General features: G+C 43.8%; 1 long non-coding RNA gene across 1 annotated transcript; it reads right to left on the bottom strand.

Annotated features, from left to right (window-relative positions):
- Nucleotides 1-4381: 4381 nt before the first annotated feature.
- On the bottom strand, nt 4382-14206 carry LOC125754868 (uncharacterized). The gene is made up of 3 exons (XR_007409874.1): nt 13948-14206; nt 6463-6697; nt 4382-6038 (listed from the first exon to the last, which is right to left on the bottom strand). It is a non-coding gene; the product is annotated as an uncharacterized LOC125754868 (long non-coding RNA).
- Between the last annotated feature and the right edge of the window lie 369 nt (nt 14207-14575).

The raw sequence follows: 14575 nt of genomic DNA on the forward strand, positions 1-14575 counted from the left end.
TTCCAACTTCTAATTGCCCACCACTCCCTCCCACTGTGCTCCTAGCCCAGGAAGAACATTGAGTTCTGAGCCCCCACCGCAGCCCGTGCTCCTTTGTCCCTCTCAGGAGTCCCAGGGCACACCAGGTCCCCAAGTGAGTGGGATGATGGAGTACTAGGGAGGGGGACCTGGAGGACCTGAGAGCTTTCTCTCCTCTCACTCTGTCCTCCTGTGGCTCTTCTGCCAAGGCTTTTAGCAGCTCTGCTTGGTATGTGCATTAGCCACAAGAGGAGGAGATGGGAACAAAAGCAGGATGAGAGGCTCTTGTTCTTTCTCCCATTCTAAAAGAGGCTGGCTGAGCTCTTTTCACCTCTATATTCAGTGGCAGACATTTCTTACCCTAAGTATTACACCACCACTCCCCATCATCACCATCACCAACAAACAGCATGATTAACACCATCATCATCACCATCACCGTCCCCATCATCTATCCTTTCATGAAAATCCTCACAATCTGCACTTAGTACATATTTATTATATGCCAGATGCTATGACAATCATTTCACCTATATTATGTCCTTCAATCCCCCACGAGTTCAGTCTTATTATCCCCCACTTCACAGATGCAGAAACTTAAGCTCAGTCTCACTTGATCCTCATTTAGATCCCCCCACTCTCTTCTCTCTCTACAAGGCTCACTTCCTTATAATACATCCTCTATTGCTAATTGCAGGCAATGCAAAGTTTCTGCTTGTAGTCCCTCAGCCTTCAGATTTTGAACCCAATTCTTTTTTTATTCTTAAAGATTTTATTTATTTATTCATGAGAGACACAGAGAGAGAAGCAGAGACACAGGCAGAGGGAGAAGCAAGCTACCTGCAGATAGCCCGATGCAGCACTCGATCCCAGGACCCCGAGATCACGACCTGAGCCAAAGGCAGATGTTCAACCACTGAACCACCTGGGTGCCCCATGAATCCAAATTCTTATCAAGTGTTTGAGGACATACCTTTCCTCCATGCTCTCAGCTAAATGTTTCCTGCCCCAGCAATGGCTTTTCTTTGTCCTTGAGGATCCCACAGCCTTTTTAGTCTGTCTTGGACAATCTTCCCACTGCCTCAGGTACCTATGCTCAGGCAACAGGATGAGGTTTGCTCTTGCCCAAAAGCATACACACACACATGCACACCCGAGTTTCCTTTTGGCTTGGAAATGTTTATGGAGAATTGCTCCCATTTATTCGGCAGAGAAAAAGAGTATGGGCTTCAAAATGAGGACTGACACAGTTTAAACAGGCCATCCCTTGCTGTATCTGAACTGGGATGCCTGGGCAGCAGAATGGGGCTGAAATCTCGTCCTTGCTGGCTCAGCCGAGCTGGGATCCTGGTACAGCGCTGCATCAGCCAGAGAAGGAATGCCTTTTTCTCAGTGGTCCACACAGAAGACTTGCATTTTTTGCAGTCAATCCACTCAGAGAGGAAGCTCTGTCCTAATTCACACAAAGGTGCCTTACAGTAGCAGCAACCATGGTTCAAATCTCATTTTTTAAAAGATTTTATTTATTTATTCATGAGACACAAAGCAAGAGGCAGATCCATAGGCAGAGGGAGAAGCAGGCTCCCTCTGGGGAGCCCAATTTGGGACTCAGTCCCAGGACCCCAGGATTACAACCTGAGCCAAAGGCAGACACTCAACCACTGAACCACCCAGGTACCCCTCAAATCTCATTTTTGTCCTTTGTGAGCAGTGCAACTTTAGACACGTGACTTCACCCGTCTGTTATTTTCAGCCAATCTTTTTTAGATTGCTGGCTCTGTGCCAGGCCCTATGCTGGGTATGGCAGGACTAAGGTGAATAAGACATGACTTCTGCCTCAAGGAAGCCTACCGTCTAGTTGGAAAGACACTCATGAACAGCTAAGTTCTATATGATGTGGGGAGCACTCAGCTGGAGGTCTGTGCAAGGTGGGTAGATGGGCACTCACCCCAGTACTCTGAGAACAAACACCACAGAAGATGCCAAAGGAAAGGTAGGGATGGTGATCCAGACAATAGGGACTATATGGGCCAAGATATGAAATGCAAAACAGCATAGTGTCTACAGAGAACAAAATGCAGTTCGGCATTACTGAATCACAGAGGGTAAAGTACGCAGTGACAGCATAGAGGGCTAAAGGCTCTGAGGTTCACTCAGGTTCACTATTCCTTTAAAAAAGGGATAACAGTATTACTTCAAATGATACCAGATCTGATTAGGTATCTAATCAACGATCACTTCTATGCCCAGACAGATTTGAAACTTCTCAAAGGCAGCTACCATGTCTTAAAATTATATCTATGGCCACGTCTCATAAATCTGCATTAAATAGTTTTTTTATTATCTAATGCCTAATACATATTAGAGACATAACAAGTATTTTTTATAATAGTGAATGAATGAATGGGGTAAGCCAAACCTGAAGTCTCCTCCTTCTAGATATGCCTGTGATCTGGGGTGGGAAGAAGGTCTCTGGGGAGGAAAAAGAAGTAGGGAACCATCAGCACATTCTTTCCTGTGGCAGTAGCTATTTCAGCCATATAGCAGGGCCTCATGGAGTGGGTCCCTTAAACTGGGGGTCCCAGAGGTGCCCGAGGGCCATCCTGTTCCACCTTCCTCTCTCAGGGACAGGACAAGGGGTAACAGCTGAGCTGTGAGTGGCTGGGATAGGGGTGCAGGCAGAGCTCCGGGGGAAAGGATTGCTCATGTCACTTGCTGGAAATGAAGAGAAGAGGTTGGGGGTTGAGGAGGCAAAGTCCAGAGAACATGAAAAATCTTAGCTGCAGGGAAAAGCACTCTTCTTCCCATGAAGGCAATGAAATTACAGGTAATTGTGAGACACAGAGATTCGATAAAACATAGGGAGGCCATCAGGTGAGGGGACAGGACTGGCTGGGGACTTGGAACAGCTGGTCCTCCCCTCCAGCACCGGTAATCGCCCCTCTGTTATGAAGACTGAACAAACAGTCCTTCCTGGGGTGGGCAGCTGGGTTGGCTGGAAGAACAGGGGTGGCCTGGCCACCCACAAAGCACAAGCCTCCTCCCAACCACCACCTAACTTCTGGGGTCTGGCCGCCCAAGCACCATGGAACGAGGACCTGTTCTGAGGGCAGGAGTGAAGCGGGTAGCTGAGCTAGAATTGACCCCTGTCTACCTGTAGGCTACAGATCCCCAGAGGGCCTAGAGGGAGCCAGAGGGCTGTCTGTGGGAGAGAGACCAGGCATTCCTTCCTGCTCCCCAGTCCCTGTGATCCTCCCTGTCATCCAGAGAGGATCCAGTGGTGAGTAACTCACACTGTAAAACAGAATGGGTGTGGAGCATGCTGGCTGGGGAAGCACAGGGCCATGTGAACACACACAGCGGGTGACAGCGAGCCCGGGTGTCCCTTAGTTAGGGATGGTTTTCAAGAAGTCATCTCTGACTACAGGTCTGGTGCACAGCTGTCAGGGGAGGAAGCCACAGAAGAAGGGCATGGGTGAGAAAGCACATGGTGAGAGACACCTCCTAGAAGACATACTCCACTCTAAAAGAGTCATTTTGAGAAAGCCATAGAACCAGTGGTAAGCCTCTTGAAGGAGAGTACCATCACTCCGACCGGGAATTATAACTAAAGGTCTTAGGGGAGTGGAACCATCCATGACAAACTATTCATTGCAACCATTAATATCCCGCAGCGGGGCAATTACTGGGCAACTGATGGCATCTCGAGGACTAGAAAGCCACTCCCAAAGCCAACAGTAAGGACAAGTGACTCACAACATGGTGTACATTTATGGTGAAGCAAGTGTCAAAGTAGGACCCAAATTGTGTACGTGCTATGTCTAAAATGTTTTAACGAAAACCTATGGGAAGAGCAATGCTTGTAAACAACTATGACAAAATGGTGGTGCTTGGATGAGAGATAGAGTGCTATTTCTTTTGTTGTCATTGTTTTTCATGAATTATTTCTATCCTTTACTTTTTCATAGACTAAAAACCCTACAGCTCAAGTTGGGAACAATGTAACCATCTACCAAGAGGGAACTCATTCAACAAATGGAGGTGGAATATCAGCCAGTATCAACAGGAGACACATTGGTGACTACCGTTCATGGGGAAAGCTGTATGTGAAGTGTGGACCCACTTGAAAGGGAGAAAAGTTTGCATAGGTAATAAAGAGTCAGCAGGTTTAGACATCGATCTGTTGACAATGGTTATTCCTGGAAAGGGTAACGGAGAGATTCACTTTCTACTACCTAGGTATCTCTGGTTTTTAAATTTATAATGAACATGTTTTATTTTAATTATTGGCAAATCAGCACAGATATTTATTCTGAAAGTATTGCAAATAAAACACAAATAATAGCATAAATGGTAGGTTGAGAAAAATGCTGAGTTTTCATGCTGCTTATAATCCCCACTTTTACCCTCAGAACAGGCCATCTATGGCCAGAGCAGCTCAGCGAAGACAGATTATATTTCCTTCATTCTGCAGCACAAAGATACTGCACTTGGTGAAGCTCAATTCAGCAAAACAAGCCCTTTATGTGAGCATCTTCTATACACAGATCACCTAGCTAGGCACTGGGGTGGTAAGGGGACACAAGAAGGATGAGGTGAGCCCTCCATTTGACCAGAGTATAGGGCCAGGGTAGGAAATTCAGCTAGAAAGAAGAGCAAGGGGATCTTTGGGGAAGTCTCTATGGCCTGAACTTGATCTGCAATGGAGGGCGGGGTGTGACAGGATTTTTGCATCAATCCCTAGGAAGATCATCTAGGGGCTGTAGAGAACAGAGAGAGCAACATGGGGAGGGAAACATGGGGCCACCTTTCCCGTGATGAGGGCCCAGGCTAGGGGATGTATCCAGGGAGCCCCTCCTATCAACTAGCAGGCTTCTCTTAGAGGTAGCTGGCAGTGAACAAGCTGACTCACCCCCTCTCCAATGCCTGAACAAAGTGTGTCCTCTGGATTAGTAGTTCTCAACCATGGCTGCCCAGTGAATGCAGCTAGGGAGCTTTACAGCTGCTGAGCCCTGGGACCCATGCTCAAGTATTCTGATTAAATTGACCAGGGGTACAGCCTGAGCATGGGGTATTTCAGAGCTTTCTGAGGATTCTAGAGGGTAGCAGAGTTTGAGGGCCGCTGCTCCAGAGCCCCATCAAACATAGCAGGAGCCCCAGGGGTCTGTCCCCAGACAAGCTTTCCCACCTCCTCCTAGAACAGATGTTAAGCAGCTAGCCACTCTTTTTATCAAACTCTGAATTTTGAGCTTTTCTATGCAAGCGACAACCGTTTCCTCTACAACACTGAGTGTTCAGCTACTCTGGTCAGCGTTCCCCCATTACCTTCTTTCTTCTGGAAATTTGTTGATCTCTCATCCTGTTTCCCTCAACATTATGGCTCTATACTTTTGGGCCATGGGTCCTTCTGTACATCATTGCCTTCACCATGGGATTTGAGAAGGCAGGAGGAAAACACATGTGTGCAGGGAGTCACCTTGACCTGGAGGCTCCTTTCTATCTTTTATGGGAGCAGAGGTGCTGGGAAGGATTGTGTTCCTGGAGACATCTAGCCTCCCTAGTCTCCAAAGGCTGAATATAGGAAAAGGACATCATTTTAGGTATCATCGTAAAGAACCGGGCTTTGTCCCAAGATGGTGGAGGTGGGTATTTGCAACTGGAAATTGACATTTGTGATATGTAACCAATAACCACAGTAGTTGGGATGTGAAATTTGGCCACTTCCATGGATAAGGCCACCCAGAGTTACTCTCTTCTTTCTTCCACCCCATTGACCAAAACTAAAGGCTATAATCCCACAGCTTAATACAGGAGGGCAGAACAGTTTAGGATGTGGGTGTCTGGGCATGCCCAAACCCTCCACATGACCATAGTAAGATAACTCACCTTCCACTCAACCAGGAATCTTACCTCACAACCAGCCAGGGTGTGATTTGCCACATTTGCCAGTCCACAATTGGTGAATTTGGGAGACAGCCAACGTCCTTCTAGAGACCTGGCCAGAAGCCTCTGCCAGGGATCTGGTATGAGGGGGACAGGGTGACAGTCAGCAGCTAAGAACCACTGGATGGCCTTCTGATCAACATGGGACAGGTTCAAAAGATGGGAAGAGGGAAGAGAGGAGCGGGGATACCTTCCCCTGCTGCCTTCACAAAACATTACTATCTGCTGAGGGCTGGGCCCCTCGGGGCATCTGATAAGGTTGTTAAGTCAGCTGGAACACCTGCCCAGCCATCTGGCACTTTCATCCTCCAGAAAACGCCACCCAGGCCTCCTAGCTCACCTCCTCAAAGCCAGGGGGCCACAGGGGTCCCACACACCTGCCAGGGAGAATGAAGCCCCCCAAACCCTGAGGGCTATAAGGCAGTGTTCTGTGTTCCCAGGTGACACTTCAGAAATTCCTCTTTGACTTTGTTAAGAAATGAGTTTCTATCAATGACTCACCTTCTCTAAGGCTTCTGATGGTTTAAACACGGGTTAATTCTGACCTCGCTGAGATAACAGAAGCATGGTTGGGGGACAGGGGGGAGGCTGGAACGGCGAGAATTTAAACAAAGCTGCCCTCTCTCCATATCAGTCTGAAAAGGAGCTGCAGCCCAGGGACCATTAATCATCTCAAACGCTGGCCTTCAGGATCTTATCTGCTGTACAATCGCCTCATCCCCTCCTCTTCTGGGCTCTGGAAACCATAGCATTTGCAGAGAAAACACAGTACCTATGTTAGCAAATCTTGTTAGGCTCTATTCAGTGGCACCTGACCCATTAATGTATATATTTAGCTGTTCCAATAGAGTTCTGATTTGTGTTAAGAAAAACACATCGAGGCTGCTGGGAATGTTCTGTATCCTGGCCTGGGTGATTATTGTACAGGCGTGTGCATTTGTAAAAAGTCATCCAGCTGTATGCCTAAGTGTCCTTTATGCATGTACTCTCTGTCTGTTATCCCTCTACTTATACATTTAAAAGAAAAATCTATTTTAAAAAAAAAAAGGAATGCAGAACTCAGCGTTAACAACGGGGAGCAACAGGGAGCATTAGCAACAGGGAGCTCCTTAGGCTCCCCAGGTTTAACTCCCCCCTTCCCCACCAAGAGACCCAGACTGTGTGTGTACAACTGTCATCCTATTGCCTGGATCCCCGTCCGCTGTGGGGTGGGGGTGAAGGTGGGGGGCAGCAGCAAGGCAGAAAGAGATAGAATTTAAAGAAGACACATCTGTATTTGACTCCTGACTCTGCTGTTTCCTAAGTCACTCAGGGCAGGTCTCGTGTCTGCTCTGTGCCTTAGTTTCCTCATCTGTAAAGTGGGGGTAATATTCCCTGCCTTACCTATTGTTGATGATTAAAGACAGTTAAAAAGAAAGCACCTGGCACATCACACCAAATGGCAGTGTGGGTCCCTGTGTAATAGCTGGTCCCTTAAGAGCCTGCTTCTCCTGATTACTTGTCCTTCCTTGCTTGACAGACTCAATATCTAAATGAACTTCAACATCACTTGGCATCAACTTCTTCCACTCCGACCTCTCATGCACTCCATGATTTTCCCATCCCCATTGCAACTCCAGAAGTGCCACTTAAAACCCTTGCCCTAGGGATCCCTGGGTGGCGCAGCGGTTTGGCGCCTGCCTTTGGCCCAGGGCGCGATCCTGGAGACCCGGGATCGAATCCCACGTCAGGCTCCCGGTGCATGGAGCCTGCTTCTCCCTCTGCCTGTGTCTCTGCCTCTCTCTCTCTCTCTCTCTCTCTCTCTGTGTGACTATCATAAATAAATAAAATTAAAAAAAAAAAACCCTTGCCCTAAAAACAAACAAACAAACAAACAAAAAAACCCTTGCCCTGTCCCTGCTCACACTGCTATCCACTTCAGCAAGAGTAGGCCGCTCCTTTCTACTGTCCATTCCACAAGATCGCCCCAACCTTCTGTGTTCAGTGTCCCCCAGCAGCGGCGTCAGCCACACCAGCTGTGACCCCAACCTTACCTGTGGATTCAGGAGATCTTGGGCTGAAATGCCCATGTGTATGCAGTGGATGTTGATAGCAGGCCCACCACTTGCCAGTGGAGACCAGAGGATGGCCAGTTCTTGGAACTCAGGGTACAAGGAAGGTAGACTCAGCGCCCACACACTGAGCTACCTGTGTCCACTCAGGAATGCAGACTTGTCCAAGATGAGGTGTCATAGATGTGGGCGTCAGTGCTTACCTGTGCATACCCTCCCCCAGCATGCATACCTGTCCTGCTGGGAACTTGCTGCCTCCCAAAACAAACCCTCTCTCCTCTATGGACCACTTACGGTTTTCAAATCCACTCTATCAAATGGGCCCATGTGTGTTTCCCTCTCACACCAACTAGAACCAGACTAATCCCCTTCCTGCACTCTCAGCTTCCAAATATTTAAAGACTTCCATGTCTCCAATCCTTAAGAGTCTTCTCCAGATTAAAGACGACCTATTCCTTCAATAGGAGCTCAGGCTCCAGCCTAAGGAGCTCCCCGTTGCTAAGCCCTGCCCTGAACTCCATCATGGAGGGAATAAAAGGTAAAATTCAGAAATGGTGGCTATTTTCACACCAGCACCCAAGTGCCCACTCCAGATGCCTCTGTGCTTTTAACACCCTTTTACCATCCTGCGCCACAGCTCCCAATCCTCCGTGATTGATTCCCGGTTCACACTAATTAGGCCTTGCTTGCACGGCGACAGGAAAGAGAGCTTTGCCATTTTCTTAAAGGAAACCATATGAGAGGCCAACCTGCTGGTGGTTGCCAGGCAACCTTGATGCTCCTGCAGGAGAAACCAACTCAGAAGAGACAGAGCCAGAGTGCCTAGTTAGCAGCTCCTGGAAAGGTGTGAGAAAGGCCTGGCTGGCCCTGGCGCCCGATGGTCCAGCTGTCTTTTTAAATGGAGTGCAGGAGCTCTGTGTGTGTGTGTCTGTGTGTGTTGGGGGGCACATATGAAGTGAGCTGGGACAGAATAAAGTAGCATTACACTGGGTGTTATACTTTATGTTGGCAAGTTGAATTTTAATTTTAAAAAATTTAATTAAAAAAAAAGAATAAAGTAGCGTTAGCCTTTAAGCTGGAAACAGAATGACAGATATTGTGGTATGATAATTTATAAAATATCACATTTTATCTCTTTACCCTTAAATGTTCCTTCCTGTCTCCTCAATTCTGGCAGCCAAGCAGGACTTGAAAATACTAAATAGGACAGTAAACAGACACAGCCTATAGGCAAAGGCCTTTTCCCTTTTATGAAATAGTAAGCCACAGAATAAGGGATAAGGTGAGGAGTCTTGGAGGGGCAAGGGAAGAGCTGTGATGTTGGGGAAGGGAGATTTCCTGGGATCTGAGGAGACAAAGTCTATGCCCTTACTAATCAAGGAGCATGCACACTCCTAAGATGATGGTAAAACTTCAGGTGGGGTTGAGTACCTGTACTCCTAACCTTACAAAGCGTTCCTTAACCTGTGCAGTGGGCAGCTGGCTGGCACAATGCATGGCTCCAAGGAAACCCATGTGAGCCAGAAGCCGATGCCTTAGCATCTCCAAAAACCCAGAACTTTTGCATGACCCTGATGGGAGGAGAAAAAACAATGGCTCAGATTGCATTTCTCTTACTCTACTAGGGCAAGGAGACTAGGGCTGGGGTTACTCTGAGCACAGCAGGTTGTTCTTTTTTGTTTGTTTGTTTGTTTGTTTGTTTGTGTTTTAGATATTATTTATTTATTCATGAGAGACACACAGAAAGAGGCAGAGACATAGGCAGAGGAAGAAGCAGGCTCCCTGTGAGGAGCCAGATGCAGGACTTGATCCCAGGACTCCGGGATCACGATCTGAGGGGAAGGCAGATGCTCAACCACTGAGCCACCCAGGCATCCCCACAGTGGGTTTGATAGAGAGTGATTACAACTTTTTAGGTGAAGGAGGTGCCTGGCTGGCTGAGTCAGAAGAACATGTGACTCTTGACCTTGGGGTTGTGAGTTCAAGCCCCATGCTAGGTATAGAGGTTATTTAATGAACAGATAAACTTAAAAAAAAACACACACAAAACTTTTTAGGTAAAGAACTTGGTAATACTTACCAAACTTTTAAATGGCACAACCAGTCATTTCACTTGTAACAAGAAGTCTTGTTTATTGTTCTGCTAACATACATGCCAGGCAATGCTCTAGGACCTTTCCCAGGGGTACTCTCACCCATGACAGGGGCTTGCTATCACGGAATATTACCGATCTTTTTTTTTTTTTAAGATTGTATTTATTTATTTGAGAGAGAATGAACAGGGGGAGGAGAGGGGGTCTGATGGTTAGATCAGATGGGGTGGGTGGGAGTGGGGGGCAGCTTAGCACAGGGTCCATCCCAGGACCCTGGGATCATGACCTGAGCCAAAGGCAGACACTTAACCAACTGAGCCACTCTGGCGCTCTAGAACGTTACTAATATTTAAAAAATGTTGTCAATCTGTTGCTGGAAAAATGGTATCTCATTGTTGCTTTAATGTAATAACACGGAGTAGTGATTTTTCACCTCTATTTCTGTTTCTTTGCATTTTAACAATGAGACACATTTGTGTATCAACTGTGGTAAAATGAAAGTAAAAAAATCATGATCCCTTATGTTCTTAAGAGCATGGCTTTGGAATATAGAGAGCAAGAATGGATAGAAAAACAAAGAGATATTAATAAAACCACATGGTGGAAGGTTTGGGCCACATCGATCAGATATTAGATAAAAGTAAAAGATTTGATGGCATAATTAAACTTGACCATATATAAATGTATTTTACATATGTGTACACATACCAAATACACACAAAAGCGAATGAAATTATGCACACATACAGCACACGGGGAACAAAAAATGACCCAGCTTTGAGCTACAAAGGAAAACTAGACAAATCCTAAAAATCATAAAGAGGCCACAATCTCTGAACACAATGAAATAAATTCAAGATTAGTAGTTTTAAAAGGATAACCAAAATATTATCTGCCTTAAAAAGTCACTAAAATATTCTCCTAAATACGCTTAGGTTAAGAAAAAATTAAAAAATCAAATTACAAGGTATTCAGAAATGAAAGACCACCAATTGGTTTAAATATTTAAATGTAAACAAAACTATGCAAATTATGGGTAATTAAAGAATAACTTTGGCATAGGTAAGTCCCTTCTAAATATGACAGCAAACTTCAGAATCTCCAAAAGACTAATACATTCAATCACCATACATTTTTTTTAATTCTGTGACAAAAACTACAATAGGCAAAATCAAATGATAAATTGGGAAAGAATATTTGCAACTTATATCACAAAGGGCTATTTCCTAATATGTAACAATCTTCCATAAACCAACAAAAATAGAGACTAATAGCCCAAAAGAAAAATGCCCAAAGGATATGAATCAAGAGTTCACAGAAAAAGGGATTTAAGAAATGGCTGTTAAAACATAAAATGTGATATCCCATTGTACACACAATATATTTAATTGCAAAATAAGACTATATTGAGATATTGAGTTCAGGAAAAGGACAGACTGCATAATGACCTTTATATAACATTCAAAAACAGGCAAAACTAATTGAAGGTGTTTAGAAATCTGTCTTGGGTGGTAGGGAGCTGGAGATATGATGGGGCTGCTGGAATTCTATTTCTTGATCTGAGTGCAATTACACAGACGAATTCACTTTATGAAAATAAATGGAGCTGTATGCTTATGATTTCTACATATGTCCGCATGTATGTTAAATGTCAATAAAATTTACTTTAAAATACTACATTGAATATAATTTTTTACATATGATTTAAAAAGATGGAATCATTTAATGATGCATTATGTTAATAAGAGCGAGGAAAAAGGGGTTCTCTCATATATTGCTAATGGAAGTACAAACTGATAAAGCTTTGATAGGGAGATGATTTGCTAATATCCTGTAGAAGTTATCAATGCACATGCCCTCTATCTAGTATTTTCACCTCCAGGAATTTATCGTATAAATAACACTTGCACCAACATGAAGATATAATGCACTGCCACATTACTGAGAGACCAAAAGATTTGAAAGCTACTTGAATATCCACCAATTGGGGACTAATTAAATAGTCCATACAACGGAATCCTTACAATGAAATGCTCTACCATCATTAGCTTTAAGGAGGAGATGCTTTTTGTACCAATATGGAATGATCTCCAAGTTGCATTTAGGGAAAGGTATAAATTAAGGAGCAGAATTGTATCTAAGGTATACTACCATTTGCATTTGCATTGGGAAGGTATACATATAAACAGTACTCACATATTCATAAATATCCCTAGATAAATAGCCAAGCCACCAATGACATTTTTTGCCTTCAGAAAGAGCAAGGGGTGGCTGAGGAGCAGGAATAGAATGGAAATTTTTCTTGATGTACATAGAAAAAGCACTGGACAGACACCATTGAAGAGACATTATCTTTGGGTTGGAAGTGGTACTGAGTGGCAAGAGTGAAGAAAAACCTTTAAAGTTATATTCTGTAAACTGAATATAAGAATATATCCATGTAGTTTTTAACAATGTTTTAAGAAATAATGTGTCTCCAATAATACTTGTTGCAGACAAGATAGAGGCTAAAACCAGGGGAAGCAGATAGAGCATCATTTCAGAGTAGTTCCCCGAAGATATTTATCAATTACAAGGGAAAAATAACTTTATAGTAGAGAAACCTGTCAGACACCACTTCACTAACATCATCAGTAGTAAGATAACATCAGGTACCCACAGATACAATGTACTGTGAAAGACCTGAGATCTCTTCTGTACTATTTTTCCCAGTAATGCATGGCCTCAATCCAATCAATGAGAAAACACACAAAGCCAAATTGAGAGACATTCTACCAAGTAATTGACCAATGCTCTTCGTCAAGGATGTGAAAGTCAAGGAAAAAATTAGCAACTTCTACAGATCAGAGAAGACTAGGGAGCTATGTCAACCAAACACAGTGTGAGATCCAAGAAGAAGAGAAAGGGGCATTAGCAGGAAAACTGGTGAAATTCAAATAAAGCCTGTAGTTTCATTATTAGTATTGTAAAGATGTTAATTTTCTGGCCTTGATAATTACCCTGTGACTATATAAGTAGCTGACATTAGGGGAAGCAAAGTAAGGGGTATACATTAATTCTCTGTATTATTTTTGCAACTTTTCTGTAAGTCTAAAATTACTTAAAAATGGGAAGGAAGGAAGGTAGAAAGAGTGCAAGAGAAGGGAGGTTGATAAAACATAAAAAACAGAAAAGGAAAGGAGCTGGAAAAGCAGAATTTGACAGTGCCTTAGGTATCTCTTATTTGGCAAGCAATGTTCTAATTTCAGGAAATGACTCAGTCTACTGGGAATTTTGTTCAGTTGTAGAGATAGAAATAGTTTTTTCAGCACATGGTGCTGAACAACTGGACAGTCACATGAGTGAATCTAGACACAGACCTTATATGCATCACAAAAATTAAAGCAAAAGTACTGTATAGACCTAAATGAAGAATGCAAAGCTATAAAACTGCTGGACAATTACACAGGGGAAACCTAAATGGCCTTAGGCATGGTAAAAACTTTCTCACAACTCCAAAGGCATGATCCATATGAGAAATAGTTGGTCATCTGGACTTCATTAAAATTAAATTTTTCTGCTGTGCCAAAAACACTGTCCAGAGAATGAGAAGACAAGCCACAGACTGAGAGAAAATATTTGTAAAAGAAATATCTGACAAATATTTTATAAGTGTCTGATAAATATCTGTATGTCCAAAAATAAACGAATTCTTAAAACTCAAAAATAAGAAAAGGAAAAACCTGAGTGAACACCTCACCAAAGAAGATATACAGATGACCAACAAGCAGATGGAAATGTGTCCATATCATTTGTCATTAGGAAAATGCAAACTAAAATGAAAATAAGATACTACTACACACCTGTTTGAATGGCTAAAATCTGGAACACTGACAACACCAAATGCTGGTGAGGATATATAGCAACAGGAACTCTCCTTCGTGGTTGGCAGGAATGCAAAATGGTGGAGCCACTGTTTGAAAATAGTTTGAGGGATCCCTGGGTGGCGCAGCGGTTTGGCGCCTGCCTTTGGCCCAGGGCGTGATCCTGGAGACCCGGGATGGAATCCCACATCCGGCTCCCGGTGCATGGAGCCTGATTCTCCCTCTGCCTCTCTCTCTCTGTGACTATCATAAATAAAGAAAAAAAAGAAAAGAAAATAGTTTGATACTTTTTTACAAAACTAAACATACTCTTACCATAAGATCTAGCAATTTTTTTTTTTTTTTTTTACCCAAGTGAGTTGAAAACATATCCACACAAAACCTGCCCACAGATGTTTATAGTAGCTTTATTCTGGTTGCCAAAACTTGAAAGTAACCAAGGTATCCTTCAGTAGGGGAATGGATAAATAAACTGTAGCACATCCAGACAATGGAATAGTATTATCCAGAACTAAAAAGAAACTAGCTATCAAGCCATTAAAAAGACATGAAGGAAACCTAAATGCATATTACTAAGCAGAAGAAGCCAATGGAAGGTGGATATGGA

This window comes from Canis lupus, chromosome 3, assembly GCF_003254725.2.
Source record: "Canis lupus dingo isolate Sandy chromosome 3, ASM325472v2, whole genome shotgun sequence".
NCBI lineage: Eukaryota > Metazoa > Chordata > Mammalia > Carnivora > Canidae > Canis > Canis lupus.